This window comes from Mobula birostris, chromosome 13 (genome assembly GCF_030028105.1).
Source record: "Mobula birostris isolate sMobBir1 chromosome 13, sMobBir1.hap1, whole genome shotgun sequence".
Classification (NCBI taxonomy): domain Eukaryota; kingdom Metazoa; phylum Chordata; class Chondrichthyes; order Myliobatiformes; family Myliobatidae; genus Mobula; species Mobula birostris.
The window spans coordinates 6,734,663-6,740,328 of NC_092382.1; the positions used below are offsets into that span (position 1 = coordinate 6,734,663).

At 46.2% G+C, this 5,666-nt stretch overlaps 1 non-coding gene across 1 annotated transcript; it reads right to left on the minus strand.

Annotated features, from left to right (window-relative positions):
- Window positions 1-4,111: 4,111 nt before the first annotated feature.
- LOC140208743 (U2 spliceosomal RNA) lies at window positions 4,112-4,294 on the minus strand. The gene has a single exon (XR_011888899.1). It is a non-coding gene; the product is annotated as a U2 spliceosomal RNA (small nuclear RNA).
- Window positions 4,295-5,666: the final 1,372 nt, after the last annotated feature.

Consider the following 5,666-nt stretch of genomic DNA (forward strand, 5'->3'; position numbering starts at 1 on the left):
TCAAAAAGGCCTTAACCAGCGTTGCTGTTTCCAGCACGTTTGAAAATAGTTCTTGCCGATAACTCTCGTCGTCTGTTTAAATCTCCGGATGAAGCTCAGTTTTCTTGACAATCAGCATTCCTCTGCTCCGGACTAATTAACGGACTGTTGTTTATTCTCTTTGTTCTTACATGCTTGTTTTTTCAGTAGATCCAGATCCAAAACTTTTGATAGGGTTTTCAAAACATCTCTCCAAAAGCTTACAGCTTTGGATTTTTATAATCTGAGGGCTTTTGCCCTGGGTTTGTAGGGTAGGTATTTTTCATATTTTCGGATAAGTTTTCTTTCTTTACTGATTCTGTATTTTATTTATTCTTTTTTACTTTTTATTTTTCTTTCTTTGAAACTTTATAGGCCTATATCCTTGCTAAATGTGGATTCCAAGATATTTTCAAAATTACTGGCAACTAGACTGGAGAAAGTATTGCCTCCAATTATTTCTGTTGACCAGACTGGATTTATTAAAAATCATTATTCCTTCTTTAATATTAGGAGATCAATGAATATTGTTTATACTTCTTCATCCAGAACTCCAGAATGTGTCATTTCACTGGACACTGAGAAAGCTTTTGACAGAGTCGAATGGACATATTTGTTTAATTCGCTTGAGAAATTCAATTTTAGTCCGATATTTATATCTTGGATTAAACTGATATACCTTACCCCCTTCGGCATTTACCAATAATCAAAGATCTCCCTTTTTTCCAGTTATTTCCTGGTACTCGGCAGGGTTGCCCTCTTTGTCCATTATTATTTGATATTGCCCTGGAACCTTTAGCTATTGCTATTCGTGACTCTCCTAATATATTTGGCATTACCCGCAGGAATGAGATACACAAACTATCACTATATGCAGATGATTAATTATTATATATCTCTAACCCTGAGAAATCCATTCCGGCAGTGTTAGCTCTGCTTCCTCAGTTGAGTAACTTTTCCGGTTACAAATTGATTAATAAGAAGCATAAGGACTTATTGAAGTTCAATTTTTTTTCCTAAATCCTTTTTTAATACTGTTGATTCCAAAAGTTCCTCTTATATATGGCAGAATAAAAATCTCAGATTAAGTAAAAAATACTTACGTAGAACATAGACATAGAACATAGAATAGTACAGCACAGTACAGGCCCTTCGGCCCACAATGTTGTGCCGACCCTCAAACCCTGCCTCCCATGTAAGCCCCCCATCTTAGATTCCTCCATATACCTGTCTAGTAGTCTCTTAAACTTCACTAGTGCATCTGCCTCCACCACTGACTCAGGCAGTGCATTCCATGTACCAACCACTCTCTGAGTAAAATACCTTCCTCTAATATTCCCCTTGAACTTCCCACCCCTTACTTTAAAGCCATGTCCTCTTGTATTGAGCAGTGGTGCCCTGGGGAAGAGGCGCTGTCTATCCACTCTATCTATTCCTATTATCCTCTACACCTCTATCATGTCTCCTCTCACCCTCCTTCTCTCCAAAGAGTAAAGCCCTAGCTCCCTTAATCTCTGATCATAATGCATACTTTCTAAACCAGGCAGCATCCTGGTAAATCTCCTCTGTACCCTTTCCAATGCTTCCACATCCTTCCTTTCGTGAGGTGACCAGAACTGGACACAGTACTCCAAGTGTGGCCTAACCAGAGTTTTATAGAGCTGCATCATTACATAGCGATTCTTAAACTCTATCCCTCGACTTATGAAAGCTAACACCCCATAAGCTTTCTTAACTACCCTATCCACCTGTGAGGCAACTTTCAGGGATCTGTGGACATGCACCCCGAGATCCCTCTGCTCCTCCACACTACCAAGTATCCTGCCATTTACTTTGTACTCTGCTTTGGAGTTTGTCCTTCCAAACTGTACCATCTCACACTTCTCCGGGTTGAACTCCATCTGCCACTTCTCAGCCCACTTCTGCATCCTATCAATGTCTCTCTGCAATCTTTGACAATCCTCTACACTATCTACAACACCACCAACCTTTGTGTCGTCTGCAAACTTGCCAACCCACCCTTCTACCCCCACATCCAGGTCGTTAATAAAAATCACAAAAAGTAGAGGTCCCAGAACAGATCCTTGTGGGACACCACTAGTCACAATCCTCCAATCTGAATGTCCTCCCTCTACCACCACCCTCTGCCTTCTGCAGGCAAGCCAATTCTGAATCCACCTGGCCAAACTTCCCTGGATCCCATGCCTTCTAACTTTCTGAATAAGCCTACCGTGTGGATCCTTGTCAAATGTCTTACTAAAATCCATATAGATCACATCCACTGCACTACCCTCATCTATATGCCTGGTCACCTCCTCAAATAACTCTATCAGGCTTGTTAGACACGATCTGCCCTTCACAAAGCCATGCTGACTGTCCCTGATCAGACCATGATTCTCTAAATGCCTATAGATCCTATCTCTAAGAATCTTTTCCAACAGCTTTCCCACCACAGACGTAAGGCTCACTGGTCTATAATTACCCAAACTCCCTTCTACCTTTTTTGATGGGGGACATTTTGGCCAATTCCCTGCCCTCCCCTTTAATGGCTGCACGCCAGGTTTAATTCCCAACCGTTCTAACGGAACTGGCTCCAGCCTGAAGCTGTCTGTCGTTCGGAGCGTTCCCACAGTGATTAATTTCCGCCTCCTGTCCAGTGGCACAGCTTCCAGTGGATGTGCGGGTTTGAGACTCCCCCACGAGACCCCGGGGAATTAGACAGGAAGAGCCTGGGGGCCGGGGTTCAGTCTGGGACACTGGTGTCCCGGGGCGGGATTATCCCGGGAGAGAATCCTTTTGCTCCCTTTGCTGAGGACGGTGCATTCGGCAGTCTGGCTGATATAATGATGTTAAATTGACAAATACCTCGGCAGTGACCCTGGATCTGCAGCGATCTCAGACACGGCCCTGAAGTGTGATTTTATAATCATCGGTTCCCCGATGCAGAGTGACGGTGAGAAACGGGACTGATTATTCAATCTGTCACTCATTGTCACCGGTCAGTTAATTGTGTGTGATTCTGAGTGAGTTGGGAGCAGCTTATTTATCCCTGCACACGAGCAGCTCACACATTGTTTAATTTACATTTGTCATGATGAAATCAATAAACCACTGTAATTTCCTGTCTTGGTGTCGGACTCGAGTCTCACTAGAGGAGAAACAGTACCCTGGGGTAACTGCTGCCCACCGCACCCGGTGAACTGCAATAATGGTGTGAGCTCCTCACACTGGTACGGCAGCGTCTCAGCTCCAGGCTGAGGGATGTCAGTCTGATAGTGTCTGGTCCCCAGGATCTGTTCACTCCCCATCCCGGCTGACCACCGCATCCTCTCACGCCAGATACTCGCACTATCCTGATCCCCACCTTCCTGCGTGCTTTCTTGCTCTCACAGTCAAAAACAATAAAGGAGATTGGAAGCTCATATACTGTATAATATCGGACCCACGTCCACCAAGGTCGCAAACAGAAGGGAACAGAAGCAATCAACACGGGCTGAAGCTCCCTCTTTACAGACCTGGCACACAAACCCGGGGCCAGACAGAGTCAAGCTTCCTCCGCACAGACCCAGCTCACACCCCCACAATCAAAGCATCTCATAATCTTATACACCTCTATCAGGCCACCTCTCATCCTCTGTTGCTCCAAGGAGAAAAGGCCAAGTTCACTCAACCTATTCTCATAAGGCATGCTCCCCAATCCAGGCAATATCCTTGTAAATCTCCTCTGCACCCTCCCCATGGTTTCCATATCCTTCCTGTAGTGAAGCGACCAGATCTGAGCCAGTACTCCAAGTGGGGTCTGACCAGTGTCTATATAGCTGCAACATTACCTCTCGGCTCCTAAATTCAATGCCACGATTGATGAAGGCCAATATACCGTACACCTTCTTAACCACGGAGTCAACCTGCACAGCTGCTTTGAGCATCCTATGGACTCGGACCTCAAGAACCCTCTGATGCTCCACACTGCCAGGAGTCTTACCATTAACACTACCTGTAAAAGTACAATGAAGGAATAGGGAAAAAGCCTAAGAAGGTTAATGCGTACGGATAACTGCATTCTACTCTTTATTTGTTGTTTAATCTCCCCGAGGGGAGGTGCAGCATTCCGAGGGGTACTGCAATACTGGGTCGATGCACGGAGTGGACGAAGGAAGCCCCTATTCCATCTTCCTGTTCCAAAAATCAATGTAATATATAGTCCCAGATAAGGGACGCATCAGATTTTAAACTGATAAGAACTGATTTTTTTGAAAAATATACTTTATTCAGAAATATTACAAAATAAAATTATTTGCAAAAAAACATTTGTTGACCCTAAGTCCTTATAGAATAAAGTTATTTACAATAAATCATGTGTTTACTCTGTCCTTATTCAAAATAAAGATGTTTACAATAAATCATTCATTGACTCTCATTCCTTTACTGATGTTCCATTACAGTCTATACCTTTCCACATTTCCAGCCACTCCTGTAGCACGATGTTGATTCATCTATCCACACCACTGAGGAGAGGAATACTCTTCGCCACCCGACTCCTCGCACTCCCGCGCGCGGGTGACAAACCTTAAACTGTGGTCCTTCTCCACCCGGCTTTTGCGGTGGCTGCACCAAGTTTGAGTGCATCCCCCAGCACGTGATTTATAATTTAAATTTTTAATATTTACTATCGATTTGTACTCCAGGGAGCACGAAGAGCAGAATCAAATATCGCTGTGATGATTGTACGCTCTAGTATCAATTGTTTGGCAACAATAAAGTACTCCTGCAGCTGAGAATGTGCCAGTAAATCATCAATTTTCGGGCCGACCGAAGAGCGTCCTTCACCGAGTTGATGATCTGACAGCAGCACCGGATGTTGGTCTCCGTGTGCGTCCCCGGGAACAGCCCGTAGATCAGAGAGTCCTCGGTTACGCAGCTGCTGGGGTTGAAACGTGACACCGTCCCTTCTGTCATCCTCCACACCCTCTCTGCGAACTGACAGTGTGCGAAGAGGTGGGTCACAGACTCCTCCTCACTGCAGTCCTCCCGTGAGCAGTGGGGAGCGGAGACGATGTTCCAGGCGTACAGGAGGGATCTGACTGGGAGGGCCCCTCTCATCGCCAGCCAGGCAAGGTCCTGGTGACTGTTGGTGAGGTCTGGCGATGAGGCATTTTGCCAGATGAACTGGACGGTCTGCTCAAGGAACCACCCCACTGTGTCCATCTCGTCCTTCTCCTGCAGTGCCTGCAGGACATTACGTGCCGACCACTGCCTGATGACCCTGTGGTCAAAGGCGTTCTCCTGGAAGAACTTTTCTATGAAGGACAGGTATGGCAGCAACGACCAGCTGACGGGGGCGTTGCGCGGGAGTGGGGCCAGCCCCATCCTTCCTAGCCCGGGTGACAGGTAGAACCTGGGCACATAGTGGTACTTGGTGCCCACATACCTGGGCTCTACACACAACCTGATGCAGCCACACACGAAGCTGGCCATCAGAATGAGGGCGACATTGGGGACATTCTTGCCCCCATTATCCAGGGACTTGTGCATGACGGTCCGTCTCACCCGCTCCACCTTGGATCCCCAGAGAAATCTGAAGACAGCTCGGGTGATTTCTGAGCTGTAGGAGCGGGGGACGGGCCACACCTGCGCCAAGTGCAGCAGCC